General features: G+C 44.9%; 1 protein-coding gene across 1 annotated transcript in view; it reads left to right on the top strand.

The window, feature by feature from the left end:
* Positions 1-812: 812 nt before the first annotated feature.
* LOC126100861 (alpha-tocopherol transfer protein-like) overlaps positions 813-17497 on the top strand; it is a 175825-nt gene continuing 159140 nt past the window's right edge. The window contains exon 1 of the mRNA XM_049911528.1: positions 813-897. The gene's annotated coding sequence lies outside the window, so the exon portion shown is untranslated. The remainder of the gene's footprint in view (positions 898-17497) is intronic.

Raw genomic sequence — 17497 nt, 5'->3', positions numbered from 1 at the left:
AAATAATCCATCCTATGGACCTGGAATGCACTAAAAAGTTAATCCAATCTTTGTCGCTCGATTCCCAAAACTTTTATTTTCTCATACTAATAACATGTTTTCTAAGGATCTTCCAAACATATTTGTTTCAAACTTTCAGTAAATGTTTCACAGTACCTTCTGCATAATTTGACACAGCCTTTTTCCAAAAAACTGTATATTTTTGAATATATAAATAAAAAATTGCAAAAAAATGTTGTGAATTTTCATTACAATTGAAAAAAAAATCATCTTTAATAACTGAACTAAAATTTTGTAAAATCCCTGTGTTAAGTTGTAGCCCATATTCCCATAAATAATCTGTAAAAAGTTCAACTTCCTACCTCAAATACTTTGTGAGGAAAGATGTAATTTATAAGCGTTATTTTAAGATTGCAAGTATAGGGCGTTCCGGAGCTCCTTAAATCACTCAATAAAGGCAAGCCTTTTGGTCCAGATAGTTGAAGATACAAAATTGCTTCCAGAATTGCCACAATCTCATCGTAAAAACCGTAGCACTTTCAGGTAGTGTGTAGGCTTTACTGACTTCTTGTATGTGAGGGCCTGGCGCCTGGCTGAGATAACAGTGTGCCTCGAACGGCTTGCGGCCGTTGCCTAGCAACTGTCAGGCAGCGTGCAGGACGGCTTTTGCTGAGAGCGGCAGTGAGGGGCGCCGCTGAGAGATCGTCAGCGGCGGCGGCGGAGCTGCTGAGCGTGGCGCCTGCACTGCGCACGTCTTCCGCGTGGCGAGGGCAGCAGCGTCGAGCCGAAGGACGCCCGGAAAGCGGTGATGGCCCGAGGCCGCCTCTCCTCGCCCGCCTCGGCAGTCCCCGGGCTGCAGCTGCCACCGCCGCACCTGCACAGAGCCACCGCGACGCGGTAAGTCTACCGACTCGCTCTCCAGACAATCATTATACACTGCTACATCTGCTTAGCGTGCTGTCGAGTGTCGGATTTTCGGTAATTTGCAAGAATGATTGCCTATCGAAGTTGGAGGGCTCCAAACGATACATATCGAACGTGCGATGTTGTTGTTGTGGTCTTCAGTCCAGAGACTGGTTTGATGCAGCTCTCCGTGCTACTCTATCCTGTGCAAGTTTCTTCATCTCCCAGTACCTACTGCAACCGTCATCCCTCTGAATCTGCTTAGTGTATTCATCTCTTGGTCTCCCTCTACGATTTTTACCCTCCACACTGCCCTCCAATACTAAACTGTTGATCCCTAGATACCTCAGAATATGTCCTACCAACCGATCCCTTCTTCTAGTCAAGTTGTGCCACAAACTCCTCTTCTCCCCTATTCCATTCACTACCTCCTACCCATCTAATCTTCAGCATTCTTCTGTAGCACCACATTTCGAAAGCTTCTATTCTGTTCCTGTCTAAACTACTTATCGTCCACGTTTCACTTCCATACATGGCTACACTCCATACACATACTTTCAGAAACGACTTCCTGACACTTAAATCTATACTCGATGTTAACAAATTTCTCTTCTTCAGAAACGCTTTCATTGCCATTGCCAGTCTACATTTTATATCCTCTCTACTTCGACCACCATCAGTTATTTTCTTCCCCAAATAGCAAAACTCATTTACTACTTTAAGCGTCTCATTTCCTAATCTAATACCCCCATCATCACCCAGTTTAATTCGTCTACATTCCATTATCCTCGTTTAGCTTTTGTTGATGTTCATCTTATATCCTCCTTTCAACACACTGTCCATTCCGTTCAGCTTTCAAGTCCTTTGCTGTCTCTGACAGAATTACAATGTCATCGGCGAACCTCAAAGTTTTTATTTCTTCTCCATGCATTTTAATACCTACTCCGAATTTTTGTTTTGTTTCCTTCACTGCTTGCTCAATATACAGATTGAATAACTTCGGGGATAGGCTACAACCCTGTCTCACTCCCTTCCCAACCACTGCTTCCCTTTCATCTCCCTCGACACTTATAACTGCCATCTGGTTTCTGTACAAATTGTAAATACCCTTTCACTCCCTGTATTTTACTCCTGCCTCCTTCAGAATTTGGAAGACAGTATTCCAGTCAACATTGTCAAAAGCTTTCTCTAAATCTACAAATGCTAGAAACATAGGTTTGCCTTTCCTTAATCTAGCTTCTAAGATAAGTCGTAGGGTCAGTATTGCCTCATGTGTTTCAATATATCTACGGAATCCAAACTGATCTTCCCTGAGGTCGGCTTCTACTAGTTTTTCCATTCGCCTGTAAAGAATTCGCGTTAGTATTTTGCAGCTGTGACTTATTAAACTGATAGTTCGGTAATTTTCACATCTGTCAACACCTGCTTTCTTTGGGACTGGAATTATTATATTCTTCTTGAAGTCTGATGGTATTTCGCCTGTCTCATACATCTTGCTCACCAGATGGTAGAGTTTTGTCAGGACTGGCTTTCCCTAACGTGCGATAGTAAATCGATTATGGAAGTCTCGTGGCTCGCGTTACGAGTATGTTTCAAGTTGTCACTACAGCAACGACAAAAAAAGCGTTAGAGAAGAGCTTGTAAATTCAGAGGAGACGACTTACCTTTCTCGTCGTCGGTGTTATCGTCTTGTGACAGTCCGCGTGATGTATAAGCTGCAGGGGCAATTGCTTTTTTCCCGTACCCAGGGTAAACTTTGCCAATATCGCGCAGGAATATCGGCAGAGTGTCGCATGCGTCGACATTCCCCTGCAAACGCAAGTTGCGAAAGTATAGGTACTGGAAGAAATACAGTTCGTCCCTCTGTCCTGGACGCCCTTCTCTTTTTATGGTAGACTTGGCAGACTTCCACAGCCGTTCTATATTCTGGGTATGGACATTGGCGTCATCTGAAGAGACAAACTCCACGCAGTGGTTCACGAATTCGTCATCGAAACCTTCAGCTTTGAGAGTCTGGTACGACTGAAACCCGTTTGTGATGGTTCATATGGCTCTGAGCACTATGGGACTAAACTGTTATGGTCATCAGTCCCCTAGATCTTAGAACTACTTAAACCTACGAACCTAAGGACATCACACACATCCATGCCCGAGGCAGGATTCGAACCTGCGACCGTAGCGTCGCACTGTTCCAGACTATAGCGCCTAGAACCGCTCGGCCACTTCGGCCGGCCGTCTGTGATGACTTTTGTTCCAGGGAGTATGAAATGTTTTATGACACCCACTAAAGTCACCTTGTCTCGGGACAATACCCTCACAACGAAACACTTACGTGACTCCCTTTCTATCCCACCAAAAACCCAAATATGATCTACTTCACTTTTTGAAGGTCGTCCTCTCTGCTTCTTTCGTCTAGCAATATGAGTTTCGTGTACTTCTACTATTTTATTCGGTCCACCAATTGGCACACAGTCATTTGTCACTGTCACGTAGCACACTTCTCGGCAAAACTCGAAGTAGTCACACACGGTATTTGCCGATAACTCAGTTTCTGATGCTGTGGCTTGCAACGTGTAATCTCGAATCCAGCACGACACAAGACTTACGCTCGTCTTAATCGATAATTTGGAGGACTCGAACCACGTAGTTTTCCTGATGCTGGTTCGCTTTCCGCGAAGTCCACAATGAAATTGCAACGGAATCTCAGTGTCCACACTCCTCTTACGGAGTTTCACAGACTTCGCAGCACCACAGTCAACACAGCCCTCCTTTCCTCGTCCGGCAGAAGTCCATATTTCCGGCAAAAAGTCAAATATTTGTCTATGCTGATTATGCATGGAATTAGAGTTTTCCATGTGAGGCAATCCGCAGAAGAAACTTGAGAAGCAGCACACATTACACTCGCTATCAAGAGAAACCGTGTCGATTTCCCAATGGAATCACAAACAATTACGGCGGGAATGTAATGTACACGAACTGAAGGAACAACGGAAAACTGATAAAAATGACGATCGCAAATAATTTATCATAGCGCGCGCCACGGGACTTCCATAATCGATATACTATCGCACGTTCGATATGTACCGTTTGGAGCCCTCCAATTTCGATAGGCAATCATTCTTGGAAATTACTGGATTTTCTGACAGGAGCGAGGTGTCAAGGTGAGTTACTGGCAAATGAAAGCGTCGCATCTACGCCTACATTCCGGAAGCCACCTTTCCGTGTGTGGCGGAGGGCATTTCGAGTACTACTGTCACTTCGCCCCTTTCCTTTTCCAGTAGCGAAAGGTGCGCCGGAAAACGATAGTTGGTAAAACGTAAACGTGAATCCTTAGAGGGAAGACGACGTAGTTCTCGTGAGATCCTGTTGGGCAAAATTAAGGAAATTGTATTCGAAATGAGACTGTGCGATCATTTTGCTCCCACTACTGTACATCTCGCGTATGGATCACAAAAAAAAGATAAGAGGTTAGAGCACATACTGAGGCATATAGACAGTAATTCTGCCTCGATCAATAGGCAAGTGGAATAGGCGACAACACCTATAATATTGTTGAGATGCTCCCTTCACTGTGCACTGTACAGCGTTTTATGGAAAGTAGATGTAGATGGTAACGTTGGTAAGCGTCAGTACGAGCTCCACTGTAATTTTACATTCGCGCTCTTTTCGCGAGCTGTTGACAGTAAGATGCTATATTAATGTTGTGCTTTCTAGTGACAAGCCGACTTGTTGTTTCCAATTTATGCACCAAATGGAAACAACAGTTTGTCTGAACACCATTACTACGAGGCGATTTTTGCAAAATGGGGACCAACTGCAGGGAACGATTTCTGAGAGGAAAGAGAGTATGTAAGTAGGCTGTATAGGTTTTTTTATTGGTAACGCCACATAGTGCTCTGTATGAAAATCACTGGCTGTGCTGTGAGCAGTCTGTGGATAGTTTGCATTGTTGTCTGCCATTGTAGTGTTGGGCAGCTGGATGTGAACAGCGCGTAGCGTTGCGCAGTTGGAGGTGAGCCGCCAGCAGTGGTAGATGTGAGGAGAGAGATGGCGGAGTTTTGAAATTTGTAAGACTGGATGGCATGAACTGCTATATATATTATGATTATTAAGGTAAATACATTGTTTGTTCTCTATTAAAATCTTTCATTTGCTAACTATGCCTATCAGTAGTTAGTGCCTTCTGTAGTTTGAATCTTTTATTTAGTTACCAGTATTGGCGCTCGCTGTATTGCAGTGGTTTGAGTAACGATTTTTGTGAGGTAAGTGATTTGAGAAACGTATAGGTTAATTTAGTCAGGGCCATTCTCTTGTAGGGATTATTGAAAGTCAGATTGCGTTGCGCTAAAAAATATTGTGTGTCAGTTTAAGCACAGTCATGTATAATTTTTCTAAGGGGACGTTTCAAGTAGAAAAGGTCGTACGGAAACGCATTCCAAAAGATGTACACCCACTTGAAGGTGGAGTTAAGAGATCTTTCACAGTGACCCCTGTATGTGGACTAGGCAGGTGCCCCCCCCCCCCAGAATCGGGTACGAGAGAAATGGGTGGTTCATTATCCACAACTGCCACTATCCGTATCACTCAAAACGCGTGCAGAGCTTATTACCTACGGTTTTGTATCCGTGGGGACGTTTTTTCACCGATTCATCGCAAACCACCACTGTGCTGTGATTTCTGTCATCTATCCTATTCACAGATGAGGCTACCTTAACGTGGGGATTATTATCAGCCTTCACAGCACCCACATCTGGGCTACGGAGAATCCCCATGGCGTGGTGCCAGTGAACCATCAGCTCCGTACAGCCTCAGTGTGTCGGCGGGATCACTGGCGAGCGCCTCGTGACATCAGGCATCTTTCACAACGCCTACAGGAGAGACATATATGCACGTCTTGCGGGTCACCTTACCACCCCTCCTAGATCATGTGTCTGTGGTGGTGAGAAGGGTAACGTGGCAACTACATCATTTGGCTGCAGCTCACTGCCCTCCTGAAAATGGAGCTAAAACACTAGTACAGACTGAATATTCCCACTTACCTCCTGCGTTGTCATGTGTGCTTTCAAACACTGAAACCTACACTGTGAAACATTTTTTACCTCTACCTTCAAGTGGATGTACGTGACTTGAGACGCATTTCCATATACACTCCTGGAAATTGAAATAAGAACACTGTGAATTCATTGTCCCAGGAAGGGGAAACTTTATTGACACATTCCTGGGGTCAGATACATCACATGATCACACTGACAGAACCACAGGCACATAGACACAGGCAACAGAGCATGCACAATGTCGGCACTAGTACAGTGTATATCCACCTTTCGCAGCAATGCAGGCTGCTATTCTCCCATGGAGACGATCGTAGAGATGCTGGATGTAGTCCTGTGGAATGGCTTGCCATGCCATTTCCACCTGGCGCCTCAGTTGGACCAGCGTTCGTGCTGGACGTGCAGACCGCGTGAGACGACGCTTCAAACAGTCCCAAACATGCTCAGTGGCGGACAGATCCGGAGATCTTGCTGGCCAGGGTAGTTGACTTACACCTTCTAGAGCACGTTGGGTGGCACGGGATACATGCGGACGTGCATTGTCCTGTTGGAACAGCAAGTTCCCTTGCAGGTCTAGGAATGGTAGAACGATGGGTTCGATGACGGTTTGGATGTACCGTGCACTATTCAGTGTCCCCTCGACGATCACCAGTGGTGTACGGCCAGTGTAGGAGATCGCTCCCCACACCATGATGCCGGGTGTTGGCCCTGGGTGCCTCGGTCGTATGCAGTCCTGATTGTGGCGCTCACCTGCACAGCGCCAAACACGCATACGACCATCATTGGCACTAAGGCAGAAGCGACTCTCATCGCTGAAGACGACACGTCTCCATTCGTCCCTGCATTCACGCCTGTCGCGACACCACTGGAGGTGGGCTGCACGATGTTGGGGCGTGAGCGGAAGACGGCCTAACGGTGTGCGGGACCGTAGCCCAGCTTCATGGAGACGGTTGCGAATGGTCCTCGCCGATACCCCAGGAGCAACAGAGTCCCTAATTTGCTGGGAAGTGGCGGTGCAGTCCCCTACAGCACTGCGTAGGATCCTACGGTCTTGGCGTGCATCCGTGCGTCGATGCGGTCCGGTCCCAGGTCGACGGGCACGTGCACCTTCCGCCGACCACTGGCGACAACATCGATGTACTGTGGAGACCTCACGCCCCACGTGTTGAGCAATTCGGCGGTACGTCCACCCGGCCTCCCGCATGCCCACTATACGCCCTCGCTCAAAGTCCGTCAACTGCACATACGGTTCACGTCCACGCTGTCGCGGCATGCTACCAGTGTTAAAGACTGCGATGGAGCTCCGTATGCCACGGCAAACTGGCTGACACTGACGGCGGCGGTGCACAAATGCTGCGCAGCTAGCGCCATTCGACGGCCAACACCGCGGTTCCTGGTGTGTCCGCTGTGCCGTGCGTGTGATCATTGCTTGTACAGCCCTCTCGCAGGTGTCCGGAGCAAGTATGGTGGGTCTGACACACCGGTGTCAATGTGTTCTTTTTTCCATTTCCAGGAGTGTATATGTCCAAATGACCTTTTTTGATTCTCATCCTCTCAGAGCATCATTTACTTCAATTTACCCTCATTGAAAAAAAATGATCCTCCTTGTACACGTGTCTCACGAAAAGAACTTGGGTGTAAAATAATGGAGATTAGATTTCACACAGAGGTTTTTCCAACATCTACATCTACATATGTATTCCCGAACTCATTGTTCATCCCGTGGCGACAAATGTATCACACCAGTATTGTCGATTTTGTCTCTTGCTCCAGACATGTTTCAGATCCTTGCTTCGTACCTTAAGTATTTCCAAGCTAGATATATAAGCAATGTAACAGACGAATCTAAAGACTAATGCATGTCCCAAATCGGGATGAAGTACCGGTGTTGTGTTATAGTAATGTAGACGTATAATAAGCCAATGGTAGAATCGGGTAAGTCAACGTAATGATTGGACTGAAATCTTATGATCCGTTCTTCAGTCTACTTGGATATCCTTGATATTAACTGTCATGCCTCGGAATAAACTTTTTATTTCGCGTCTTGATTATTGTTGACTATCGTACATATTATGTAATATCTTTCACTTCGGGTTTGCTTGAAATGTGTTGGGAACCATCGGAATTCATTATCTAAGTCCGGGTAAGAAAGCCGCGTGATTTGGATACTAGACTATATTCGTATTCGACTCGCATCATCTCACTTGTGCACTGGGTGATACAGTATCACTTGCTTAGTTAAGCAGTTATCATTCACCCTTTCCGAGTGTTTTTTTATATATATCTACAGATATACTACGCAAGCCACAGTAGGGTGCATAGCGGAGGGTACCATTTACCACTACTAAAAATTTCATTTCCTTTTCCAGTCGCAAGTAGAGCGACGGAAATACGACTGTTTATAAGTTTTCGTAGGAGCCCTAATTTATGTTTGTGGTTTGGGGGCAGTAAAATTGTTCTGCAGTCAACCTCAAATGTCAGTTCTCTAAATTACCGAAATAGTGACCCCTGAAAAAAAAGTCGCCTTTCCTCCGTGGATTGCCATTTGAGTTCACGAATCGTCTACGTAATACTTGCGTTCTGATCGAATCTACCGGTAACAAATATAGGATCTTCCTATAATCCGACCTGGTAGGGATCCCAAACACTAGAGAAGTACTCAAGAATGGGTCGCGCCAGCGTTCTATAACCCGTCTCCTTTATAGATGAGCTACACTTTCATAAAATTCTCCCAATAAAAAGAAGTAGACCATTCGCCTTCCGTACTACCAACCTGACGTGCTCAATTAATTTCCTGTCGCTTTGCAACGTTACGCCTAGATATTTAATCGATGTGACTGTGTCAAACATTACGCTAGTAGTACTGCTTTCGAAGATGCAGGTTTATTTTTCCTACTCATCTCCATTAACTTACATCTTTCTATATGTAGAGTAAGCCACCATTCATCACACCAATTAGAAATTCTGTCTAAGTCATAAGTCACCCTGTATCTTCCTAAAGTGATTCAGTTTCTGTCCACATTGTAACATTTAATCACACAGAACGTGAATGTTTCTGTCTTCTCACTGTTTATTCTTTTCTCCGTTTAACAGATCGGAACTTATCACTTCCTGGAGAATCTTCATTTCAGCTACCTGCGTACAAATGTTTTTGAGAAGTGACTCGGTTTTGACACCCATGCGTGTGTATATGCTTTGTCATAGCGTTACAGAATTTTAGCACTGTGTCTTTCCTGGTCTTATTTTTCATCGTTCGGTGCACTATAAGATAGCACAATACAAGCTATACGATTCATTTTTCATGTCGAAGTTCGGTGCTAATTCATGTGGGTACGCAGTTGATTAAAGCGTAGCGCCGTTCATTCTGATTGATATTCCCTGTAAATCACTTCAGACGAGTGCCGAGATACTCCCTGAAAAAAACGCTTCGCTCCTTTTCTCCCCCAGCTCCCAACCACTCACCCTTGCCCAGCTCTAACGTCTTCTATATCTACGGAACGTTAACCCATAATTTTTCTTCCATTTTACACAGTGTACCATAAAAAACACTCATTCTGTTTGGAATCAGTTATGTATTCCTCTGTCCTGCCTACCAGTCCGTATTGGTCGTCAGTTTGTTGGTAATAAAGGAAGGAAGATTTGAGGCTCAAAAGTAAACCCTAAACGACGTCTTTAAGGCCGATGCAATTGCTCTTTTGTAGAAGAACGGGGGGAGGAAGTAGCCTTGTCGTGTTCCGGGAACAATGTAGGCATTTATATGAAATTATTTAGGTGAAGCACAAAAATCCTAAATCAGAACAGCCAAATTGGATTTGATCTCCGCTACTACTGAATACCAACCCACTGTCTTAGCCATTCCGCCACCCTGGTTGGGCGCTTGGCGGCTACAAGGTTCCCACAGTCTGTCCTATTCAATTATCCTGAATGTTCACGTAACCTTTTCTCACCGACTGGACTATTCGTACCCATTAGACCGTCTTGATGAGATCTGACAGTATAGCAACGCTGAATAGGAGGAGGAGAACAACCAAGCTGGTAGTCTCGATACTGACAAACTTAATCTCTCTCTCTCTTTCTCTCTCTCTCTCTCTCTCTCTCTCTCTCTCTCTCTCTCTCTCTGTATGTATGCGCGTTTGTTTGTGTGTGTGTGTGTGTGTGTGTGTGTGTGTGTGTCAAATAGATTATAGGCTACATTACTTTCTAGTTTGTGCAGTACCCGAATTCGGATGTTCTGAAACTTTCAAGTCCGTACAGACACTCTTACGCAACTGCGTTGTAATGCCTCACTTTTGTCTGTTCTGTCCAAGGATTTCTTGTTACACAAGATTACTATCTATCAACTAAAAAGATGTTACTAGTTCACTAAAGATTTACTAACACTCAGTTTATGATAAGTTAATTTGGACACCTTCTCCTACGTATTTAAATTTCTTTGCTGTGGTCTCGGCTCTGAGCACTATGGGACTTGACATCTGAGGTCATCAGTCCCCTAGAACTTAGAACTACTTAAACCTAACTAACCTAAGGACATCACACACATCCATGTCCGAGGCAGGATTCGAACCTGCGACCGTAGCGGTCGCGCGGTTCCAGACTGAAGCGCCTAGAACCGCTCGGCCACACCGGCCGGCCCAGTCATCACGAGGCAGAGAAAATCCCTGACCCCGCCGGTAATCGAACCCGGGAACCCGGGAGTGGGAAGCGAGAAGCTGTGGTCTCATATCGCAGTCAACCTTCATATGTATGAGAAGGTTTTCGATAGTCATTACATATCTGTAACCTAGTTTCTGTTTGTCTTCAAATTTTCTTGAGGAACTATCTTATTATCCTTTGTTGTCTTTACAAGCGAATTTCATAGCGCAAGAAAGATTTCGCGTACCTGGGAACCCTCTGAAATTGTATATTTTTCGGGTTTCTTCCTTTCTGATAATGTTGTTGACACATTTAATGACTATCAATAATCTTCTTGAATAATTGACAGTGGTAAATTTCTGCTTCGGCCAGGAAGTAGCTTGTTAGCGTCAGGTAATAGCTAAATTACGCCGCTAGCTTAATGAGTGGCCAGCTACGGTAGAATTAATCTTCTGTGATAGTTGGTGACGCCGTTCGTACTGCAAAACCCTAGTTCTTATAAAAAAAGTACCATTACACAGGCTTCTGTTTTTCTGTAGATGCACTGACTGCGACACATTGCTCCTATTGCATATTATGCCTTTAGCCGTTTCGCTGCCTGTTTTCTCCCGCGCTTATTAGATATTTTTACACTGTACATTTACATAACCCGGACTTTGGTACTCTAGGCATACATGGAGCCCAAGTCATATTTTAACTCTTCGGACGTATGAGGCGTCCATATACGCACGAATTTACTGTTTTATTATTTCGCTTCCTGGCTAGTGAAGTCGTTGACGTTGGTACACAGGTGCTGACCCGGTTCAGAATATGTCGCTGAAAGATATATTCATCACTGTTTTTTCGCCGGCAAACGGAGTAAAGTGACGGTAAATTGCCCATCAACAGATTTTACGCCCAAGTTTCTCCACTGCATCTTAATGCGTACGGGCTTATGCAGATGTTGATGCTGACAAATCAGTCGGATTGCGACGCTGTCTTGGAGATCCTCTTCGTGCTGTTTTAGAGGAGCAAACTCTTTGACATTCTGAGTTCCTTCACTTCAACTTTAATTACACAAAACACGACATTAAATTTTACATGTGCGCTCCATTATCACTCACTTAAAACAGCTACGCTCTATGTGCACGTATCGTTCTTATTTAGTACTGGATCGAAATTCCTTGACAGCCGTGACGCAGTACGTTGTGTGGGACTGAGTGTCATCTGCAGACACTAAAACAATATCTGGTGATGTGCATTAATTACTGAACAGGTAGCATTACACTCACGGAAATAAATCGCAACACCAAAAAATAATTATTGTAGACCATCTGGTGAGCAAGATGTATGACACAGGTGAAATACACTCAGACTTCAAGAAGAATATAATAATCCCAATCCCAAAGAAAGCAGGTGTACCGAACTATCAGTTTACTAAGTTACTGCTGCAAAATACTAACGCGAATTCTTTACAGACGAATGGAAAAACTGATAGAAGCTGACCTCGGGGAAGATCAGTTTGGATTCCGTTGAAATATTGGAACACGTGAGGCAATACTGACCCTACGACTTATTTTACAAAATAGATTAAGGAAAGGCAAACCTACGTTTCTAGCATTTGTAGACTTAGAGAAAGCTTTTGACAATGTTGACTGGAATACTCTCTTTCAAATTCTGAAGGTTCAGGGGTAAAATACAGGCAGCGACAGGCTATTTACAATTTGTACAGAAACCAGATGGCAGTTATAAGAGTCGAGGGACATGAAAGGGAAGCAGTGGTTGGGAAGGAAGTGAGAGAGGGTTGTAGCCTCTCCCCGATGTTATTCAATCTGTATATTGAGCAAGCAGTGAAGGAAACAAAAGAAAAATTCGGAGTAGGTATTGAAATCCATGGAGAAGAAATAATAACTTTGAGGTTTGCCGATGACATTATAATTCTGTCAGAGACAGTACAGGACTTGGAAGAGCAGTTGAACGGAATGGATAATGTCTTGAAAGGAGGATATAGGATGAACATCGACAAAACAAAACGAGGATAATGGAATGTAGTCGAATTAAGTCGGGTGATCCTGAGGGAATTAGATTAGGAAATGAGACACTTAAAGTAGTAAAGGAGTTTTGCTATTTGGGGAGCAAAGTAACTGATGATGGTGGAAATAGAGAGAATATAAAATGTAGACTGGCAATGGCAAGGAAAGCGTTTCTGAAGAGAAATTTGTTAATATCGAGCATAAATTTAAGTGTCAGGAAGTCGTTTCTGAAAGTATTTGTATGGAGTGTGGCCGTGTATGGAAGTGAAACATGGACGATAAATAGTTTGGACAAGAAGAGAATAGAAGCTTTCGAAATGTGGTCCTACTGAAGAATGCTGAATATTAGATGGGTAGATCACATAACTAATGAGGATGTATTGAATAGGATTGGGGAGAAGAGAAGTTCGTGAGACAACTTGACTAGAAGAAGGGATCGGTTGGCAGGACATGTTTTGAGGCTTCAATGGATCACCAATTTAGTACTGGAGTGCAGCGTGGAGGGTAAAATTCGTAGAGGAAGACCAAGAGATGAATACACTAAGTAGATTCAGAAGGATGTAGGTTGCAGTAAGTACTGGGAGATGAAGAAGCTTGCACAGGATAGAGTAGCATGGAGAACTGCATCAAACCAGTCTCTGGACTGAAGACCACAACCACAACAACAACAATTACATTTGGAGAAGAGATTAGTCTAGCTAACATATTACGTGATTAACGTTGCAAGATCAGGTTAATGTAAGCCCTTGATAAGCCATTGCGAATGTGACACACTGGTACATTAAAAGCCGCTGGAACCGCCAGGATCTTGACTGCAAGCGTGCAAATGTGCATGCACTGTGTTGTGCAGGTGCACGACGTCAGTTTGTGGGATGGGGTTCCATTACTATAGCACTTGGTCAATACAGGGACGGATAATACTGGTAGTTGATGACGCTGGTGTTGTCGTCTGATGACGTCCCATATGTGCTCGATTGGAGACAGGTCTGGTGATCGAGCTGACCGAGGCTACATGTCGATAGGTCGATAGTCTGTAGAGCATGTTGGATTACACCAGCAGTATGTGGGCGAGCGTTATCCTGTTAGAAACACCCCCTGGAATTCTGTTCACGAATGGCACCACGATAGGTCGAATCTCAGATTGACGAATAAATTTGCAGTCGCGGTGCGGTGGATAACCACGAGACTGCTCCTGCTGACATACAAAAAAGCACCCAAGACCGTAACCATAGTGTGTCTAGCACGAAGACAGGTTAGTTGCAGGCCGCGACTGGCCTGTTCCTAACCGCCACACGGCCATCACTGGCACCGAGGCAGAACAATCTTTTATCAGAAAACTCAACAGACCTCCACCCTGCCCTGCAGTGATCGCTTACTTGACCACTCGAGTCGCAAATGGCGGTGGTTGGGTGTTAGCGGAATGCACGCTACAGGGAGTCTGGCTCGGAGCTGTCACTGAAGTAACCGATTTGTAACAGTTGGTTGTGTCACTGTGGTGCCAACTGCTGCTCATATTGCTGTTGCAGATGCAAAACGATGGACTAGTGCCATATGCCGAACACTATCGTCTCCCGTATCAGTAGCCCACGTGTCCATCCGCAGTTCAAATGGTTCAAATGTGTCTGAGCACTATGGGACTTAACTTCTGAAGTCATCAGTCCCCTAGAACTTAGACCTATTAAACCTAACTAACCTAAGGACATCACACACATCCATTCCCGAGGCAGGTTTCGAACCTGCGACCGTAGCGGTCACGCAGTTCCAGACTGTAACGCCTAAAACCGCTCGGCCACTCCGGCCGGCCGTCCGCAGTCTAAGTAGGTAAACATATACAAAGCGTGGGCAAATGATATACGAAAAAACGCAACACCAAAAAATAATTAATATAGAGTAATGAAATTTCGGGAATATATTTGCCTACATAACGTACGAGGGTCACTCCAAAAGAAATGCACACTATTTTTTTTTAATCCATCTTTTATTCTACATGTTTGAAAGTTTCAGTGTGTAGATACACCCTTTAGGAACAATATTTTCATTTCTCCACATAATTTCCATCCCTCTCAACTGCCTTACGCCATCTTGGAACCAGTGCCTGTATACCCGCACTGCAAAGTTCTGGACCAACCTGTTGGAGCCACTGTTTGGCAGCGTGCACAAGCGAGTCATCATCTTCAAACCTTGTTCCACAAAGAGTCTCTCAATTTCCCAAAGAGGTGATAGTCACATGCGTCTTTCGGCAGTCACCAATTCGTCGACTCTCTGCACATTGTCTGGAGTGTGTGTAGTATGAGGCCTGCTGCTGCGAGGACAATCCTCAATATTGCCGCGCCCGCTTCATCATGTAACCTGCTTGCCCACCGACTAACTGTACTGCGATCGACAGCAGCATCTCCATACAGCTTTTTCAGTCTCTTGTGGATATTACCCACTGTCTCGTTTTCACAGCACAGGAATTCTATGAAAGCACGTTGCTTCTGACGAACGTCAAGTGTAGCAGCAATCTTGAAGACATGCTGTGACGGCGCCACTCACGGGAACAGGTTGAACTAAGTTTGAAAACAAGCGGGAAGGATGTATCTACACACTGTAAAACATTCGTACATGCACAATGAAAACTGTATTTTTACAAAAATAGTGTGCTTTTATTTTGGAGTGACCCTCGTATTTAAGTGATTAACATTGCAAAATAAAGCACAAGAAAAGCCGTTGCAGATGAGAAATGCTGATACATTCATAACCGGCGTAACCGCCAGTGTGTTGTTTGCAAGCATGCAAACATGGATGGATTGTGCTATGCAGGTACACGATGTCAGTTTGTTGGATGGATATCCATATCCGTACACTTGGTTAGGACGGTTAATGACGTTTGTGGTTGACGCGGTAGTTGTCGTCCGATGACGTCCCATATGTGCTTGATTGGAAACAGTCGGGTGATCGGGCAGGCCAAGGCAACATGTCGACACTCTGTAAAGCATGTTGGGTCACAACAGCAGTAGGTGAGCAACCGTTATCCTGTTGGAACTCCTCCATGAATGGTGTGCATGAATGGCAGCACAGGATGTCGAATCACCAGACTGACGTACAAATGTGCAGTCATGGTGTGTGGTATATCCACAGGAGTGCTCCTGCTGTCAAACGAAATCGCACCCCAGACCATAACTCCAGGTGTAGGTGCAGTGCGTCTAACATGCAGACAGGTGAGTTGCAGGCCCTTAATTGGCCTCCTTCTAACCAACACACGGCCATCAGTTGTATCAAGACAGAACCAGCTATCATCAGAAAACAGAACAGACCTCCATTATGCCCTCCAGTGAGCTCTCACTTGATTACTCTGAAGTCGCAAATGGCGGTGCTTTGTGATCAGCGGAATGCGCGGCCCGTGTGGCCGAGCGGTTCTAAGCGCTTCAGTCCGGAACCGCGCTGCTGCTACGGTCACAGGTTCGAATCCTGCCTCGGGCATGGATGTGTGTGATGTCCTTAGGTTAGTTAGGTTTAAGTAGTTCTAAGTCTAGGGGATTGATGACCTCAGAAGTTAAGTACCATAGTGCTTAGAGCCATTTGAACCATTTGAATGCGCGGCACAGGACTTCTGACTCAGAGCTGTCCTTGAAGTAACTGATCTGTAACAGTCGCTGCTCATATTTATGCTGCAGATGCAATACGATACGCCAGAGACATACTCCGAGCACTATGGTCTTCCCTCTCGGTATTGCCACCAGGCCAGCTGGAGCCCAGTCCTCTTCCGACTGTACATTCCCGTGAGCACTGCTACCAGATTTCATGTACAGTGGCTCCATTCCTGCCAAGTCTTTCTGAAGTATCAGAGAAGGAACATTCATCATCTCTTAGCCCTGGTACACGACCTCGTTCAAAGTCAGTGAGGTGCTGATAACAGCGTCTTTGTCGCTTTAAAGGCATTATTGACAAACATCAGCCTACCGCGTCCAAACGGAAAGGTAACTAACGCCCGCGACCGTTACGGCGTGTACCGGGTGATCATAAAGTCAGTATAAATTTGACAACTGAATAAATCACGGAATAATGTAGATAGAGAAGTACAAATTGACACACATGCTTGGAATGACATGGGGCTTTATTAGAACCAAAAAAATACAAAAGCTCAAAAAATGTCCGACAGATGGAGCTTCATCAGATCAGAATAGCAGTAATTAGCATAACAAAGTAAGACAAAGCAAAGATGATGTTCTTTACAGGAAATGCTCAATATGTCCACCATCATTCCTCAACAAAAGCTGTAGTCGAGGAATAATGTTGTGAACAGCACTGTAAAGCATGTCCGGAGTTATGGTGAGGCATTGGCGTCGGATGTTGCCTTTAAGCTTCCCTAGAGATGTCGGTCGATCATGATACACTTGCGACTTCAGATAACCCCAAAGCCAATCATCGCACGAACTGAGGTCTGGGGACCTGGGTGGCCAAGCACGACGAAAGTGGCGGCTAAGCACACGATCATCACCAAACAAAGCGCGCAAGAGATAAAAAAAAAAGGTTCAAATGGCTCTGAGCACTATGTGACTCAACTTCTGAGGTCATCAGTCGCCTAGAACTTAGAACTAATTAAACCTAACTAACCTAAGGACATCACACACATCCATGCCCGAGGCAGGATTCGAACCTGCGACCGCAGCGGTCGCTTGGCTCCAGACTGTAGCGCCTAGAACCGCACGGCCACTCCGGCCGGCCGCAAGGGATCTTTCACGTGTCTAGGAATACTTTGTTTTATTTTTGGTTCTAATGAAACCCCATGTCATTCCAAGCATGTGTGTCAATTTTTACCTCTCTATCTACATTATTCTGTGGTTTATTAAGTTTTCAAATTTATGCTGACTTTTTGATCACCCGGTATTTAAAGCAAACCTCATAGCTGCGCTAATA

This window comes from Schistocerca cancellata, chromosome 9, assembly GCF_023864275.1.
Source record: "Schistocerca cancellata isolate TAMUIC-IGC-003103 chromosome 9, iqSchCanc2.1, whole genome shotgun sequence".
Classification (NCBI taxonomy): Eukaryota; Metazoa; Arthropoda; class Insecta; order Orthoptera; family Acrididae; genus Schistocerca; species Schistocerca cancellata.
This window is presented reverse-complemented; position numbering and strand designations above follow the sequence as displayed.